At 42.8% G+C, this 16,134-nt stretch overlaps 1 protein-coding gene across 8 annotated transcripts in view; it reads right to left on the bottom strand.

The window, feature by feature from the left end:
- The window catches only part of KANK1 (KN motif and ankyrin repeat domains 1), a 191,245-nt gene that overhangs the window by 160,415 nt on the left and 14,696 nt on the right, over positions 1–16,134 (bottom strand). For 2 of the 8 annotated variants that reach the window (XM_025202966.1, XM_025202959.1), the window contains exons 2-3: positions 4,899–5,049; positions 659–782 (exon numbers count right to left, since the gene is read on the bottom strand). The exons of 4 other annotated variants lie outside the window; for them this stretch is intronic. The gene's annotated coding sequence lies outside the window, so the exon portion shown is untranslated. Of the gene's footprint in view, positions 1–658; positions 783–4,898; positions 5,050–10,770; positions 10,816–16,134 lie in introns of all 8 variants that reach the window. 2 more of the 8 variants (XM_025202960.1, XM_025202962.1) reach the window with 2 other exon arrangements.

A 16,134-nucleotide genomic window follows, 5' to 3' on the forward strand; every position in this document is an offset into this window, starting at 1 on the left:
TGTGGTGCACTGTGGGAGTGATGCGCACCAAAATATAGTCTCCTGTGTGGATCTGTGCTCCTCGCTCATTGTCTGCAACACGTGTTCCTGTAGTTACCATCCCCATTATGATAGTGCCCCGTGCTTGTGTGCTGTCTGCTATTGGTGAGTACCAAAACTGTCTTGTAAAAGTGGTAGAAATGGGTCTGGAACGTATCCCTATTGCTTACATTTGTAAAGTGGGCTCCCTTTATGCAAATTTAAGTTACGGGGTTTTCCAGGAACGCATGTACAGCATAAAGCGAGGGAAACCTGTACACAGAAACACGGGGCATCTCATTGAGACAATAAAATTAAAATTCTGCACCCCCTGCCACCACCAGCAGAGCAGGCAGACCACACAGTGGGAGCAGCAGCCAAGGATTTTTAATCCCTGAAGCAGGTAGAGACCCCACCCCACCTCTTCTGGCACTCCCTCCATGCCCAGTGGCACCTCCCTTTCCCTCCCATTCTCCCACCCACCACTGCCCACAGGTCCGCTGCTCCTACTCTAGCAAGAAACACCTGACCAACCTACAGGAATGTTCTCCTTTCAACTACTCTGCTTCTATGTGCAAGCTACTCTGAGGTCCAGGTGGCCCATACCCATCCTTTTGAAAACAAGAACTAGAAAACATACCATCTACAGATGCAGGCTGATCTCTAGCATACTGGCAGCCACAACAAAGTTGGGTTACACAGGAACCTCATGGTTACACAGAAGGAAGAGGTTGCCAAGCGTTTCACTCTGAAAAGAATGAGATCTGAAGAAGGGAAGAGAAACGAGTCAGAGCTAGCTGGAGACCCCCTCATTCCTTCCATGTCCCCCACCCCAATTGTCCTATCTGCTGCTCCTTCAGGGAACAATAAAACCAGTCCCTCTCTCTTTTTAAGTGCACCAGGGTTATTTCTTTCCCCACTTGGATTCCTCTGCACATTTTCTGTTAATTTCCTCCTATTGTAATGCATATGGCCCTATTTTGCATTACTAATAGTTGCAAGACCATTCCTTTTATTACTGATTAGCAAGCATCACTGTAAGCCTCCCTTCATCTTTCCATCCATTTCTTCTTAAAAGCAGGAAAAAGTCATCTCCATGTCTTCCCCTTTCCCCATGCCAGCTTAATCTGAATTTACTCTCTAATATTAGACAACTAACTCACCATCTCATGGTGATGTCATGTAGTTTACAGCAAGCTAGGAAATCTCTTGCTTTATTAAAAAAGGCCACAGATCTCACTGCCCAATGTAACCTGGACTATCTTGCAGCTAGAGCCTGTGGTGTTCCACAGATTTTCCAGGCTTCAAAAACTTGGCTGGAGGAGTCACTGGGTGAAGAAACTAGGAGCTGAATTACGAAGAATCCCTAGAACTAAAACTCTGTGGTAATAAATTCAGACATCAGCTGAAGTGAGCAAGCACCACCTATATCTGCACTCCTTGGTCAGCTAAACTCCCTAAAGAAGCTTAAGCAGTATAGAGTCTTTAAAAAATTAATTAATTAATTAATTAAAAAAAAAAAAAGCGCAGATGAGGGGTCAGATTTTTGCCCAAATTGGCCTTTTTTGAAGCTGTCTGAAGCTGTGCACTTATATTTGGTCCAAGGTATAAGATGCTTTCTGTGGCCAGACTGGGTGAAAATTGTCACTTCTGTCTGCACCCTAGAACACTGCCACATCTCATGTATCATGCTTAAAAATTGTGGCAGGGGCATTTGAACTTAAGCTCATTCAATAAGCATTCTGCATGTGCTGGAGCTCCAGCAGACTCGATTAGTCAGTCTGCTCCGATATGCTGGAATTCCATTCTAAAAAAAAATATATATATATATATATATATAGTTTAACATATGCGGATTGTTAGACATCCTATATTCAGTATGCTATAAAATGGTGAAATATATTTTTCTTATTCACTGGAGGATTACATTTTTAGCTCAGATTTGTATCAAGCTGCATTAAAGATAGCAACTTGAATTTAATTAAATTCACAAAACCACTTAAAAGTTTTGCTTAATAAATTTGATATTTTGGATACAGAAACCTTTTTAAAAGGGTAAATCAAAACAGGGTGCAATTTTACAACTAACTAATTTATTAAACAATAGTATTAACTGTTATAATGTTAAGTGTATGAACTGCGGTTAGTGAATTAAATTCTTTCAGATCACCCTAGGGGAAACAAAAATCAAAATAAATAAATGAAAGTCATTTGAACTTGCGTTCCTACATGCCCAATTCTTTTAAAATGAAACAATTTTTTATGTAAGTCGTTTAAAAAATTTTTTTCCCCTGGGGTGATCTGAAATAACTAGAGACGAAGCCGTCATTATGGGTGCAGAATCAAGTATTCCTAATTTGAGAGCCGATCTAACCAGAGCTCAGGTAGAGAGAATAAAACAGGAGTTTGAGTGGGCTCAGTGGATAATCCTGATCACAGAGTACACATAATGGTCTGTCCTGGAATCAGAATCCAAATTATGACTTTGCAAGGCATGCAGGCTCTATCCTGGTGGATGCAAAGGATTAGCAGAGTAAAGTCCCTAATACATGAAATATTATGCCATCTTTTTGAAGTTTGCCCTCAAAAGGTTAGACCTTCCCCCCTCCCTCACCCCCCTTCTTATCTAGAAGAAAATCAGCCTTTAACTCCAGAGTTTTTGGTAGAGGCTATTTAATTTAAATAAAATATGTTGAATTATTTTAACAGAGTATACTAAATTTATACCTTGGCTTATGCTGTATTAACTTCAAATTTCATTTTAAGCTGGTTTATTTATAAATACAAGGAAAACTGATTACAATTTAGATAAGAACATTTTTAAAAATCTAATTTAAAAATGACAAAATCCAGTTTTTATTTATTAAATTTTTAATCATCTATTTTTATCCACCCTGAAAGGCACCTTAGAGCAATGGTTCTCAGTCTTTCCAGACTCAAGGCACCTCTCAAAGTGACATTACAGAAAAATAGAACAATTCTTCTGTGACAAAGAGCTCCAAGATGCCATAGGAGGTCAGAATGTTTTTGACACACTTGATTCCCATTTGAAATCTTTTGGTTTTCTTTGGAGACTTGTTTGCATACCTAAAAGTGCTAATATTGTGCAGCACACTGTAGCACCCTTAAAAAGGATCTCACAACACCCCATGGTACTGCAGCACACTAGCTGAGAATCACCATCTTAGAAATCAACTAGTTCTAGCTCTGCTGACAGTGCAGCTCCCTTGCATAGTCTCTCTGCAAGTGCAAGAATCTTGTTAGTCACCTGCATCATGGAATAAGTACTCACCAGTATGTGTGTACACAAGTTTGCCCCTGATGTTCCTATCTATCAAAAGACACTTTCCCATCCCACACCCTCCCCGCATAAAGTGAGAATCACAAAAAGCTTGCAAGCAACGATGAGCTAAGTTATGCACGCTAACAAGGCTCCCCCACTCCTGAAGGAGTGTAAGTCCCTCAAGTCCATAGACCTAAAGAGACAACATGGCCAACACAAGAAAAGCTTAGCTGGAGTCTGTACTCTCTCAGGTGATGAAATTAAATGACACTATCCTCTTAGTCCATTCAGACTGCTGTATTTGAAATATCAAAGCTTGCATGAAATTAGTCATGTCAACTAGACTAATCTGAGTGAAACCCAGAAATCACTCGTGTCAAGAACACTGACAGTCCTCATAAATATCAGGCAATATTTACATTCAGACCAAACCTGTGGTTTGGCAAAAAAAATTCTTTCACCTTACTAGTGCTTTGATCTTCCAACAAATCATTTCCCGATACAAGTTTAAGCAACATGTAAAGACTCTATATACCAGCCAGCTGCCACAGTCACATTGGGAATTGGCATTTAATTCTATACAGGCTTAAAAACTCTTGAGGGAATGGGGGAAAGAAGATTGCCAGTCTGCGTCTGTGGCATGTGAAAAGCTAGGAAAGTCTTCCTAGGAGTTTTGTTCTCAACACTACTTTAATAGATATTGCAGGAATGAGTGGAAATCAAGTTTCATGAAAACAGGAAAGCAGTTGCAAGACAAAAAAAAAAAAAATTGTTTATCTGGTTGTCCTTCACAATCTTGAAGCTGCACTTGAAGGTTCCAAAACATGACAAAAGCTTTGACTTCCATATGCTGCTGCACCTTGAGAACCCCAGCTAGCAAAAGATGAGAAACCAACCAAAAATTTATAGCTGACAAAATATTAAACAAATTAACTCTAATGGATGCTGTACAAACCGACTGTGAATAATTTGACAATCAGTTACTACAGCAGCAATTCTCAACCAACGTGCCATAGCAACCTGGGGTGCCTGCCACAAAGTACCACACCTTATTAGCAGAAACACAATTCACAAGTCAACCCAGAGATTTCAAGGAGGAATCCATAGTGTCAAATAATTCTGACCTATTGTGCTCTAAATTGTCTGTAATAGAAAAATCGCTCTATCATATTTCTGTAGTCAAAAACACCAAGAGCTGACAGTCTCCAAATGGTGCCTTGAGTCTATCAAAGGGTTAGGATTCACTACACTAGGGTCTCTAGTACCTGGGAGAACTTGCATCTCCCTAGAAACTAGTAGAACAATATGATCACATGTGTACCAGGCTTAAATTGTTCTCGTCTACAACTCTTAAACTTTGGAAGCTATTACCAAATTTCTCACCCTCTGGTTTAAATGCAATGGGTTTGTGCTTGTTCAGCCCCAGTTCTACTTAAGTCTGATAAAAGCATACCTATTTCACCATGCACACTAAATTACCATCTGTAATTACTGTATTCTCAATATAGTCTTATACCATTGTAGCAAGTTCTGAGGTTCACTAGCATAGCTCTTAACAATCTAGATAGCCTAGGAGAAATCAAAAGGCAAAACTTACTCAGAAGTCATGGCTGTGGTCTGTTTCTGCAAGGTCAGTCTGGGGGTCCCCCATACTTTGTATTAATAAGATATTATGAAGGTAAGTGTGGGTTTCCAAGAAGTAGTGAAGTTTTATCCTCTGGATGGCCTTGAATTTCTCCCAATATGGGCTGTAAGGAGTTAAAATTCCTTTTACTCCTACTGGCTATGCACTTGTTACTCTGCCGTTATTGCTAACTGAAGTGTGCCTTGGTAGATATCTGAAAGTTGGCGCTATTTCTGTTCAGCTATGCCTCCCAACCTGCCAAGGGCCAACGGGATCAATGGTCTTAAAATAAAGCAACACCAAAAAAAGTGCAGCGAAGAGTTCAGAATGAGACAGGTTCCTAATATTTTTTGGAATCTCTCATGGGGCTGCATGCCTTGAAACTATGCTGTTTGCATCAAAAGCCTTTAGGCTGGAGTTAAGTAATTAAGTCATTTATATGTCACACACTCATAAAGTGATAGGATGTGGAAGTTTAATATTACACGTTAAAACCAAAACATGAAGCAAACATTAGAAGGTACAGATACAAACAACTTAGGCAGCCTATATACTCTAAGCAGCATCCTCACCCAGTTGCTGTTCTCCATAGCAAGTCAGACATCAGCCTTATTTGCACTGCATGATAACCTTCTAAATCACCCCGGTTACCAACCTAACAGAACATCACACAGATGTGTGAACACACATCCAAAACTGCAGCGCTGATCATGAAGCAAGCAACCTTCGCAGAGATAATTACTACATCAAGTCATGCAGCTTTGAATACCCACAATAAAAGTTTTACAATCTCTTCCCATAAAGCCTACTGGGCATCTTCAATTTTACAAAACTGCAATGCATGTTCTTTTCCCCTCCTGAAAATGGGTCAAACATCATGGCTAGGGACAGAAGTTACACATAAACTAGTTTAAGTGAGCAGAAACTGGTTTAATCCTGTAACAGAACATAAAGTTCAGTGCACATAAGCTGCTTTCAAAGTGACCAAAACTAGTTTAAGATAAACTGGTTGGATGTAGTATCAGACTGAACTGATTTAGGTCAAATTGGTTTATGGAACTTCTGTCCCAGACCCCTTCCCGGTTCAAGTTAAATCAGAGTACCTCAGCACCCCAGGGTGCTTTGCAGTCCTGGGCTGTGCTGTCTGCTCCAGTGGAGCAGGTTCTGCCTTGCCCCTCTGCCTGCTTCCTGCCTATGTCCATCAACCCATAGGGACAGGAGGCAGAGAAACAGACCCCCAGTCCCCCTAACCGGGGTCTACACAGCATGGGGGAAGGCAGGGGAGAATGGAAATAAGCGAAAGCCCCTGTGGTGGGGGCTTTTCAGACCCTGGCATTCTTCTCCCCTCCCCCACTGCAGATCGCTTCAGCGGCTGCCACAGGAGGGCAAAGACAACCTCCAGGCAAGGTGCCACCCCATGCAGCCCAGCATGGGGGCACCAGGGAGCTCCTGCCAGGAGGGGGGGGGGAAGCTTGCCCCCCTCCCCAGCCCAGGGTCCCCGAGCCCCAGGGAGTTGAGGGGAATTCTCTCCATCCCAAAATGCAGAGCTGCTCGTCTTAGGCCCTGCGAGCCTCAGGCAGCTTCAGGGAACGGAGGGAAACTGCAGCTAAGGCAAAACCAGCTGCAAAGTCTAAGGCAAAACTACATGCAAAGGAATTTCCCTCCTCTCCCTGGGCTCTCTCCGAGACTTGCAGCAGCTAACGCAGTGGGTTGGGGAGGGGAAGAATTCCCTTCAGCTCCTTGGGGCTGCCCAGGGCTGGGGGACACTGGGCTGGGGTTGGGGGAATCCCCTCAAGATGGGGGCTCCTCAGTGCCCCCATGCTGGGCTGTATGGGAAGGCACTGGGCCCAGAAGACTTCTCCCTCCTTCCTGTGACAACCCCCAAAGCAAAAAGTCAGCAGCTGAGAAGAAGGGTGGTGGGAATCCCTCTTAGCTCCCCAAGGCTGCCTGGGTTGGGGGCCACAGGCTGGGGAAACCCCTTAAAAGTTTTCCCCAAGGTGGACCAGCACCAGGATAGGGAGCTCCTTAACCTCTTGTGGGGGGCCAGCAGTGGTTTCAGGGCACTTGGTTGGGCTGGCAATGATCATCAGGCTGTCTAGCAGCCCCAACCTACTGGCCTGGGTCAGTACAGGCCTCCCCCTGCCTTCCCCCAATTGAAAACTGAATGTCCATTCCATTGATTAAAATTGGTTCAACTACGCAGCTTAGAGGACGCTGCCTAGTTTGAATCGATTCAACCACAGGCTTTTTGACAGTCTGTACCTAGCCCATGACTACAGAGTGGCTAGAGAGCAACACTGTTGTTGGTTTCTCTGTTTCTGGAGTTTGGAACAAGGACCCCAGTGAAGACAGTCCATTCATACAGCCAAGAGACAGCATAACAATAGGGCACCTTTTGGCCCAGAAGTGAGCAGAACCCCAAATACTAACCATACCAAAAAAAAAAAATAGAAGCTCAAACAATGCAAAAGGTACATCTTGGCAGCTGCTGGCCAAGCTGTCTGGACAGAAATACAGGGAAGATTAAAGGGGCTACTATAATGCCAGGGAGAAAAATAGGAGGCGAGGTAGTTGCTTCTCAGACTGGCAATTCTGCAATGAACCAGACTGTGCTTGGATCACCCTCCTGGAAAACAGTACCCATTATTTCAGCATAGGCTCATCTGTAGAGCCTAGACTGGCACAGAGTTCAGAACCCAGATGTCTGCAGGGGCATGGCCCAGGCCACCACAACCACCTAGGAAGAAGAGGGAGAGGGCAAGAAGTAATCCTAGCCTTAGACTTAGTTTCCCCACAACTGAATAGACCAGCTGTCTCCTGTGACCCAGAAAGTATATGGTAGGTACAAGGAAGACCTCCACCATAAGCAGCCAAAGCAGACTCATTATCACAGGTCAGTAGGGTCTTGTATAACAAAGGGAAGCCTCAAGACTACTACAATACAGTTGGACAGATTCTTAGCCTAGCTTCTGCTTCAATTCAAGGGCAGATACAATGTCATTCCATCAACACCCATTACTTCCCCAGCTCTTTTCTTCCCCCTGGTCTGGATCAAGCAGCTCATGATGGTATATGAGAAGGGAGGAGAAAGGGAGAAGCAACCCAGTAAATTTTCATCAGTTGAATGCAGTCGCTTTTCTTTTAAAAGCAAAAAGGTAAGATGTCTGTGACCACAGATTCTGACTAAAATGTAGAAGTAGCCATAAAGCTATGCCTGAAAGCACTTGAAAGCTATATGAACTTCTCACTAATGCAATAACACTTTACTATCAGTTTGATTTTAGTATGTTCTGGGGGAGGGGGTGCGGGGAAAATGGAATTTCTTATCAAAAGTCGACATCGCAGGAAAGCTCAGATTCCTAGGCTGGGCAAAACTCCAACCCACAGGTATCACTTGCTCAGACACAAGGTACAGATTTCCTTGTGGTAAATGGAGAGTCTGTGCCCTGGAGCACAGAATATCTGATCTTTCTTCCATTCCCAAATCTGAAGCAGGACATTTCTGATTTATAAAGGATGCTACACCCACCCACCAGCCAACTCCCCCCGCCCAAATATTTTTGATAAGGGAAAGGGAAAGGTAATTGGCTGTTACTCTCTTAAATCCCTCATGTGGATGGAAAAAGGAGACTAGCAAGGGAGAAGATTCATAGAAAAGTGTGGTACAAGAATGAAAATACAAAGAAAAATTATATTCTTGAGGGAAAAATTATTATTTTCGTTTTATTAGCAACTTTATTTATACAAGTTTCATTTATGAAATTGTATATGCACAAATTTATTTTCTTTGTGCAACAGGAATGAAATATTCCTACACTCATCAAGTAACAGGATTCCAAATTTGGGGGCAAAGCAGAGGCAGAGCAGAAATTATCTGATCATGGTGGGGAGGGGGGACATAAGGGAAGCTCTACACAATCATAAAAAGATATTGGAGTTGGACAGGAAGCAGAGAGACAAGCAGCAGCTGCTTTCAGAATGACTCTTAAGATCAGAAGATGTGGGAGCAAAACAGCTGCAGAGTTTGAGACATGGTCTATTCAAGATCATAAGCCACAGGAGCAAACTATCAGGCATCTAACAAAGTCATGTCCATCATACCTTGTACTACAAGAGATGCTAAATAATTGGTGGAAAAGCAACTCTGTGATCCAAGGGCCACTACTTTCCATCCAATTTAGTGCACCATTAGCGTGCCTGATCAGTTCAAAAGAATACAGGCCCCAAAACAAAAAGTATTTTATTGTACACATGCACAGATTTTCACCAAGTCAGGGTACCCAACATGCTCAATCAAGAAGCCACAAACATCAGTGAATTTCAATAAAGATGAAGGGACTGGAATCTGTTTCTTTAATGCATGCATAAGCACCTCAACTGGACTATAAGGCAATACCCCTAGGGCACCATGCAAGTGCCATATTTAACTCCAAAATACAAACTGAAAATGGCAACTCTTACTACCTTCACAGTAGCAGTCACTATGGTAGTGAGAGATTTATTTGTTGGTTGTCTATGTGCATTTTAAGTCATAATTACTAGAGCCTAGGCCATCCCCAAGTTGTCCCTGAATCATGAAGAAGCTCACAGCACACTCCAGTCAGATGCATGGCATTAAAGGGGCTACAGTAAGTATGAGTCAGTAAACAAACATCAACCAACTAAAAGCAAAATGGCCAAGTCACACTCCAGTGCCAGTCTGCACTTGATCCACATGCAACCAAGCCACCTTTTACACCACTGGCAGACACTAGGAAAAGCCTTCATCCGGGCAGCATGGGGTCACCCAGATCACATTTGTTAGGGGCTATTCATTAGAGTAGAATAAGTCAGCATGCCCACACTGAACACAGGCAAGACTTCTGAGAGAGCTGCCATCATGGATCAGTCAGGACCACAGTCTTGAACCCAGGACCACAGTATCCCCGAGCAGCAGCTTACCCAAGCCTGCCACCCCCCACTGAAGCTTCTAGTAGATGGACAGGACCTGTGAAAGCCTCATATTGGCATACACAACTCTATGTGTGTATGTCTGCCCCTTCCCTGCCACCCAGGTGGCTGACCAGTAAAACTGGACCAGAAGCTTCCTGCCCTTCAATAGGGGAGGAGGAACAGGCACCCCAAAGGCTCTTTCTAATATCAATTATGCTCCTGTGCATCATTTGCATCTTGACCCAGCCAACTCCTGGATTCTGCTTGCCAATCCCTGACCTCAGCTTCAGCTCCACTGTCCTAGCTCTCCGACTCTAAAACCTTGATCTTCAATCAGTCCCCAGGCCTGGCCACCCATATCCTGCAGCCTGACTGCACTCTCCTAGGAGAGCTGTTACAAACAAGCTACAGTGATGCACTAGAGCCTGAAGAAAGAAACTACCTTGATTCCTGCTAACGTTCCCTTTCTTGAAATGGTAAAGACAGGATGGGTACACGCATTCTGTCAACCGCATTTGCACTTCTGAAACCTGCTCATTCATACCGCCAACATAATTTAATGAATATTTCCAGTTTTGAAAAGCTGGGAGGATAGCACATAGTTAACTGCTTTGCACACTTCAGACCACATCAGCTGTAGATTCACCAGTCCCAAACCAATTGCAGACAGATCTGGGACAATGCAAGGCTGCCAGACTGCACTGGTCAACAGCAACCCTCTGCTCTATTGTTAGGCTGTAAACAGATATGGCATCTGTCCCAGGAGAAAGCCCTTTGTCCCAGGATCCTACAGATCATAGAATCTTAGAGATGTAAGGCTGGAAGAAACCTCAAGAGGCCATCTACTTTAATTAGTCTATCCTGAGGCAGGATCATCCATATCCAAACCATCCTATACAAATCCATTGCTTACCCTCTTGGCATGAGACATAGGAATCTGCTGTCCTGCTTCAGGTATCTGTGAAGTATACAGAGTAAAAACATGTTAATGCTTGCAACATCATGGTGTGCATCTGTAAGGATATTGCAGGTCAATCCCAGCAGGCTGTCAGCTCTCGCTGAGCACTTACTGGCAGAAGAACAGCAATGCTTGGAAGGCCTTTGCATGTACTGCTCCCATTTTCTCCTGGGTTTTTTACCTGGAGAAAATCAGGACCACCAGGACAGACATCTGTTGACATCCTTATTAGCTTGTCTCTTGTGGATGCTCTGTCACTTACATTCCACAGAAAGATCTTCATAGCTCCAGAAACTTTTTCCCCTCACCCCAAAATCTTGGTCCCCCTGACAGTCAGCCCATATTCCTTTTGCAGTATGGTTGGTCCTTCAGCCTCTGTTCCCAGCTCAGAAGCTGCAACAGGAGGTGGAGGTAAGAGCTAGCCACATTAACAACAGCATTCATTCCCTCCACAACTGCATGTACACGTGGTTCTCTCCAGCCACTGTTCCGCTATTCCCAACAGTAAACCACTGCTCTTGCCTCCTCCAGCTACAGAACAGCCTCTGAAACTCCTACCCATGTCTCCTGGCAACATGAAAGAAAAAAAAAAAAAAAAGGGGGGGGGGGGCCCCCCCAAAAAAACAAAAAAAAAAAAAAAAAAAAAAAAAAAGGGGGGGGGGGGACCACCCAGAACAACACTAAAAAAAAATAAAATAAAAAAGAAACAAGGCAAAAACCATCACCTCAGCTTCCACATGAAAAAAAAAAAAAGCAGCAGCTCTCAGTCTTGGGAATTAGGCAGAGAACACAGCAGATAACAAAAAGACAATTCAAACCGAGTTAGGACAGCAAAGTTTGCCCAACACTACACTGTTACCCATCACTGACTAGAGACAGGGCAAACAAGTTGTCCTACAACACCAAGCTTCTGTAAACACAGCACATAATGAGTTTTAGGATTTATGCCCAGATGGCTCTACAGTTCATCATAGCCATGTGCAGTGCAAGTGTGGGACATGACAGCTGCATGCTGATATCAACAATGTGGTCATGCTGTAATGGGGTAAGCTACCATGTACCGACAAGCATGTGATTATTTATTCCAGGGTTAGCATGCAGTGAAGCTGAGGTTTGACCGATGTCATGCTGGTTCAATCAATGACCTCATCAGTCAGACTTTTCCCCAGAAAAAGTATCAGCAGCAGAAAAAAGCATCTAAGCTGCATCCAAAATTATCAGTGCAGCTGTGACACATGAGAAGTCAAAAGCTACAAGGAGCTCAAGTTTTGTTGATAGTAAACAGGTTTAGAACCTGTATAATTTGCAGAGACAGGTAGTTAGCCATGCTACTACCTGGAGAAGGAGAAGGCTTGCATCCAAGTCAAGGGACATTTTTTCATTTCCCTAAAAAGGATCAGAATAACATCTGAAGGAGGCAGGGTAGATTTGCCCCTTATAGACTAATTAAATTAGATATGCATAAGCTTTCATAAACAGCCCCTTATCTCATCAGATGCTAAGAAAAGACTACAGGAACAGAGCTTCTAAATAGAAAACAGTGTCTGAGCAAGTGAACTCTGCTCCCTGCAGTCCCTTAGCATGATGAAGCAAGATGCTGCTTACGAAAGTCTATACATCTCTGATTTAAGGTCCAAATCTACCCTGCCTCCTGTATAATTTGCAGTATTAGGCAAGAAAAGAACACTCTCCACATACAGCATCTTCCCCTTTTGTCCCACAAAAGAGCCTAGTACTGTAAGAGTAAGTCGTATGAGATGTTAGGAAGAATTTTCTCTTTTCTTCCCCCAACAGATAAGGAAGCAGGTGAATGTAATGGTCAACTGAACAACTGTGTTCTCTTGGGCATGACAGAGAAACTCCTAGACAAAGGACTGAGTCCCTGTTTTATGTGCCAACCTCTACATGTCCTACCAAAAAATAAATAAAATCAGACAATGGGTAGCCAGTTTCCAACCAAGTAGACAGCATGTATGATAGACAATATGTAATGAGGTTCATAGCACAGATGCTGAAGCTGTATTGTGCAAAGGCACGTGAGCTGTCCCATTTTAGGTGGACAGCAATTAAGGAATTTGAAGGGTTTTAGAAGAAGCTGATCTGCAGCAGGGAGAGGTAGTGGTGTTTCTTTTCCATGAGAAAATTGAGAAGTTCCACTCTCCGCTCAAGTGAAAAAATTCCTACTTGCTTTCTGACTGGCGCACCTAGCATGGAAAACCAAGATCTTTCACAAGAGAAATGAAAAAAGACCATCATACTTCCAATGCCCCCAAACGCACCCTTATATTTTTGCAATAATTTTTGCAAAATTTTTGCTTAAAACCTACCTAACATCAATGACCAATATTTGTAATCAAGGTATACTGTGTCATTCAAAACAGCTCCAAGCCTTTCAGCAAAGGCAATGTTCACAACAACCAACTGAGACCAAAACTAGGGCAATTTAACAGATAAACTCATTAATTTACTGAGGAGGTGGTAGATTTACAGGAGCCAGGCAGAACTTGGAACAAGGTGAAGCACTATCCCCTCACCGATTCACTCTCTTTTTGTTGTTGTTTAAACAAAACAAAAAAAGTTTCCACCCATAAGAAATACACCTGAATCTTCCTGTTAATACTTCAAATTTATCTTCTTAGGGGAAAAAAGGGAGGCAAAATATGCTTTTAGATCCTCATATTGATAACTACCGTTCTATTGCTGCTGCTCTAAATTATTTTCAAGTGAATCCATGTCTTTGGTAGTTTAGCATGGTTTAGTGGTTGCTTTACAAACTGAAATTCTCCTAGTGAAAAACAGAATCCTTAAAAGCAGCAGTAGAATTAGAGAAGTGGCTGGTCATGTGTTAAGTTTTATTTGGGCCATACCCTGACTCCAGCTGAAAAGAGTCTGTCTGGCTTTTGCAAAAAGTTGAGACAACAGAAGTTTTGAGCATCAATCAAAATTGAAGGGAGGGGTGTGGGGGTTTAAGTTAAAGTGGAAGAAAGGTTTCAGTTTGCAAGCATAAAAGCTTCCCCAGTGTTTTTGGTAAGACTGTCAGAGGAGGAAAGCTACATCCTTGTGATTGCACCCAAAAGCTTGCAAAGAGCTTCTTTCCAACTACACAGTTGTTCTAATAAAAAGATACCACATCTAGCCAATGAACCTTCCCTGCCTACGTCCTTGTACCAACATGGCTACAACCAAAAACATGGCATTTGTAACTAGACATACAAATGCAAGTCTTACTGGAATAAAAACTTCTACCACCAACTATAGTCCCTTCCCCAAGCTGTATAACAAGTCTCTAGTCTACAAGTTTCAATCCTTTTGTAGTTATCCTTTTAGACAAAAGGGGGGACCCCCCCAAAATAAAAACCCACCCCCAAAAACAAATAAACAAAACCCCCATTCATCACACACCTTTTGTCTAAAGCTTTCGGGGGGGGGGGGGGGGGACGACAGAGTGACGTTGGGGGGGGGGGGGGGGAAGAGCTCAAGTTTCAAGAACAAATGTATACGTATGAGAATTTAGGGCAAGATTTTCAGAAGCGCCTATGTGACTTTAGGACTTTGTATGAGTCCCACTAACTTCAGAACCTTGATAGGGTAGTACATCCTACAAGTTTTTCACTTGCGATTTGAGAAAATTCAGTTTGCCAGAAGGTGCAGTTGGTTGCAAATACATCATTATCATTTTGCTTACCAATTGTGTGCTGGTCTCAGAAAGGATCTCTATACGAAGCTACCAGTAGTTTGAGCATCACTGATCTCTTTTTGGCCAGCAGCCCAGATGGGTAATGCCTGGTCCATCCATGAGCCAGATTTAGCCAGTGGTCCAAATCTGGCACTCCAGGCAATCACAGCAGATCCCACCCAGCTATGCAGGGGAAGTGCAAGGGGGGGGGGGGGGCACACAAGGGCAAAGGAGTAGGGAGTGGGACCCAAACTCAGCCCCAACCCATTGCACAGGGCTTAGTTTGGGGTTTGGGAATTTGGCAGCATTGCATTCCTACTCCTCCCCCAACAACATGAAGGTTCCCAAATTGTGGCGAGCCCCTTGGGCCACTGGATACCATGGCTCAGACTGCTTTTGGCTTAAGGGCTGGAGGTTGAGTGCCCCGGTATAGATATACATATTACAAGCACGAGACTTCAATCTTCTATGAGGATCTGACGCTCCAATAGTTAGAAAATGAAGAGTAAAAGAAGTACATCACTTCTAGTAATTTAAGATTATAAAATGGGAAAAACATGAAAATGAGAAACTTGGGTTCACCCACCTCCAAGATGCTTTTTATCATCCTTGACTACAGCAGCATTGAATAGATTCTTAAATTTAAAAGATACTTAACAGCAATTTGTGAGGCATAATTTATTTAGAGTGTACCTACACAGACATTCAGTTCCAAAGCGCAAGGCTAAAAAGTCTTCTGTAACAGACAGCTAGAATGGCACTATCTGCACAGTCGCCCTTTTAGCTTCATTTGAACTCTTTTTGTTAGCACTAAAGAAAACAAGTAATATTGTTTGGTGTTGTACACCAGTAATATTGCCTAGTGTTAATACAGAAGTTAGTACTAGTACAGATAAAACTACTCCCGCAATAGTTGCATCTTATCCAGACAATGATTTTATCATCATGTGAAACTTAATAAGCCACTAACTCTGAACCATTTTATGATGAAAATTAACAAGTCATTTTAGAGAATAAAAAAAAAATTTCTTCTTCACTCAAGTTACATTCACACATTTTAGCCTGCAGTTGGTAGATACTAACGCTCAGTGCAAATAATGCTGAGCCTCCTCCATTATTTCTTTTATAATATATAGCTCAGTATTGTCCTCCCCTTCAGACTACCCCTCCCCAGAGCCTCTAGCTCCCTTACGACAAGAGCAACAGCTGCCAAGCCCCCTGCCCCCCCTTCCAAGGACCCAGCATGTTTGAAGCAGTCTCTGTCATTTTACTGACTTCTTTTATAAGGAAAGAGGGTTGAGAACTAGGCCAGAACATGATTGAATCTGACAAATTTTAATCTTAAATAAAAAGACAGAGAGAACTGTAAAAATACACCACCTTCCTGTGAAGCAACAACAGCAGTCTCCAAATCAGAACAGGCCTAAAACAAAAGGCATCTTTCAGGAATTTGAACTATGTGGGCAGAGAGACTTTGCTATGTATTGGAGTAGGGGTGGGTGTGCGGGTAAGAGAGAATGACCAGAAACACCAAAGAAGAAAAAAAGAAAACAGAAAAAGGAGAGACAGAGAAGGCTATGCTGGACAATTTATAGAAGGGGTTTTTGGAGTTAACTGCCAGCTTTTTTTTTTTTTTTTTTTTT

Source organism: Alligator sinensis, unplaced genomic scaffold (genome assembly GCF_000455745.1).
Source record: "Alligator sinensis unplaced genomic scaffold, ASM45574v1 scaffold308_1, whole genome shotgun sequence".
Lineage (NCBI taxonomy): Eukaryota > Metazoa > Chordata > Crocodylia > Alligatoridae > Alligator > Alligator sinensis.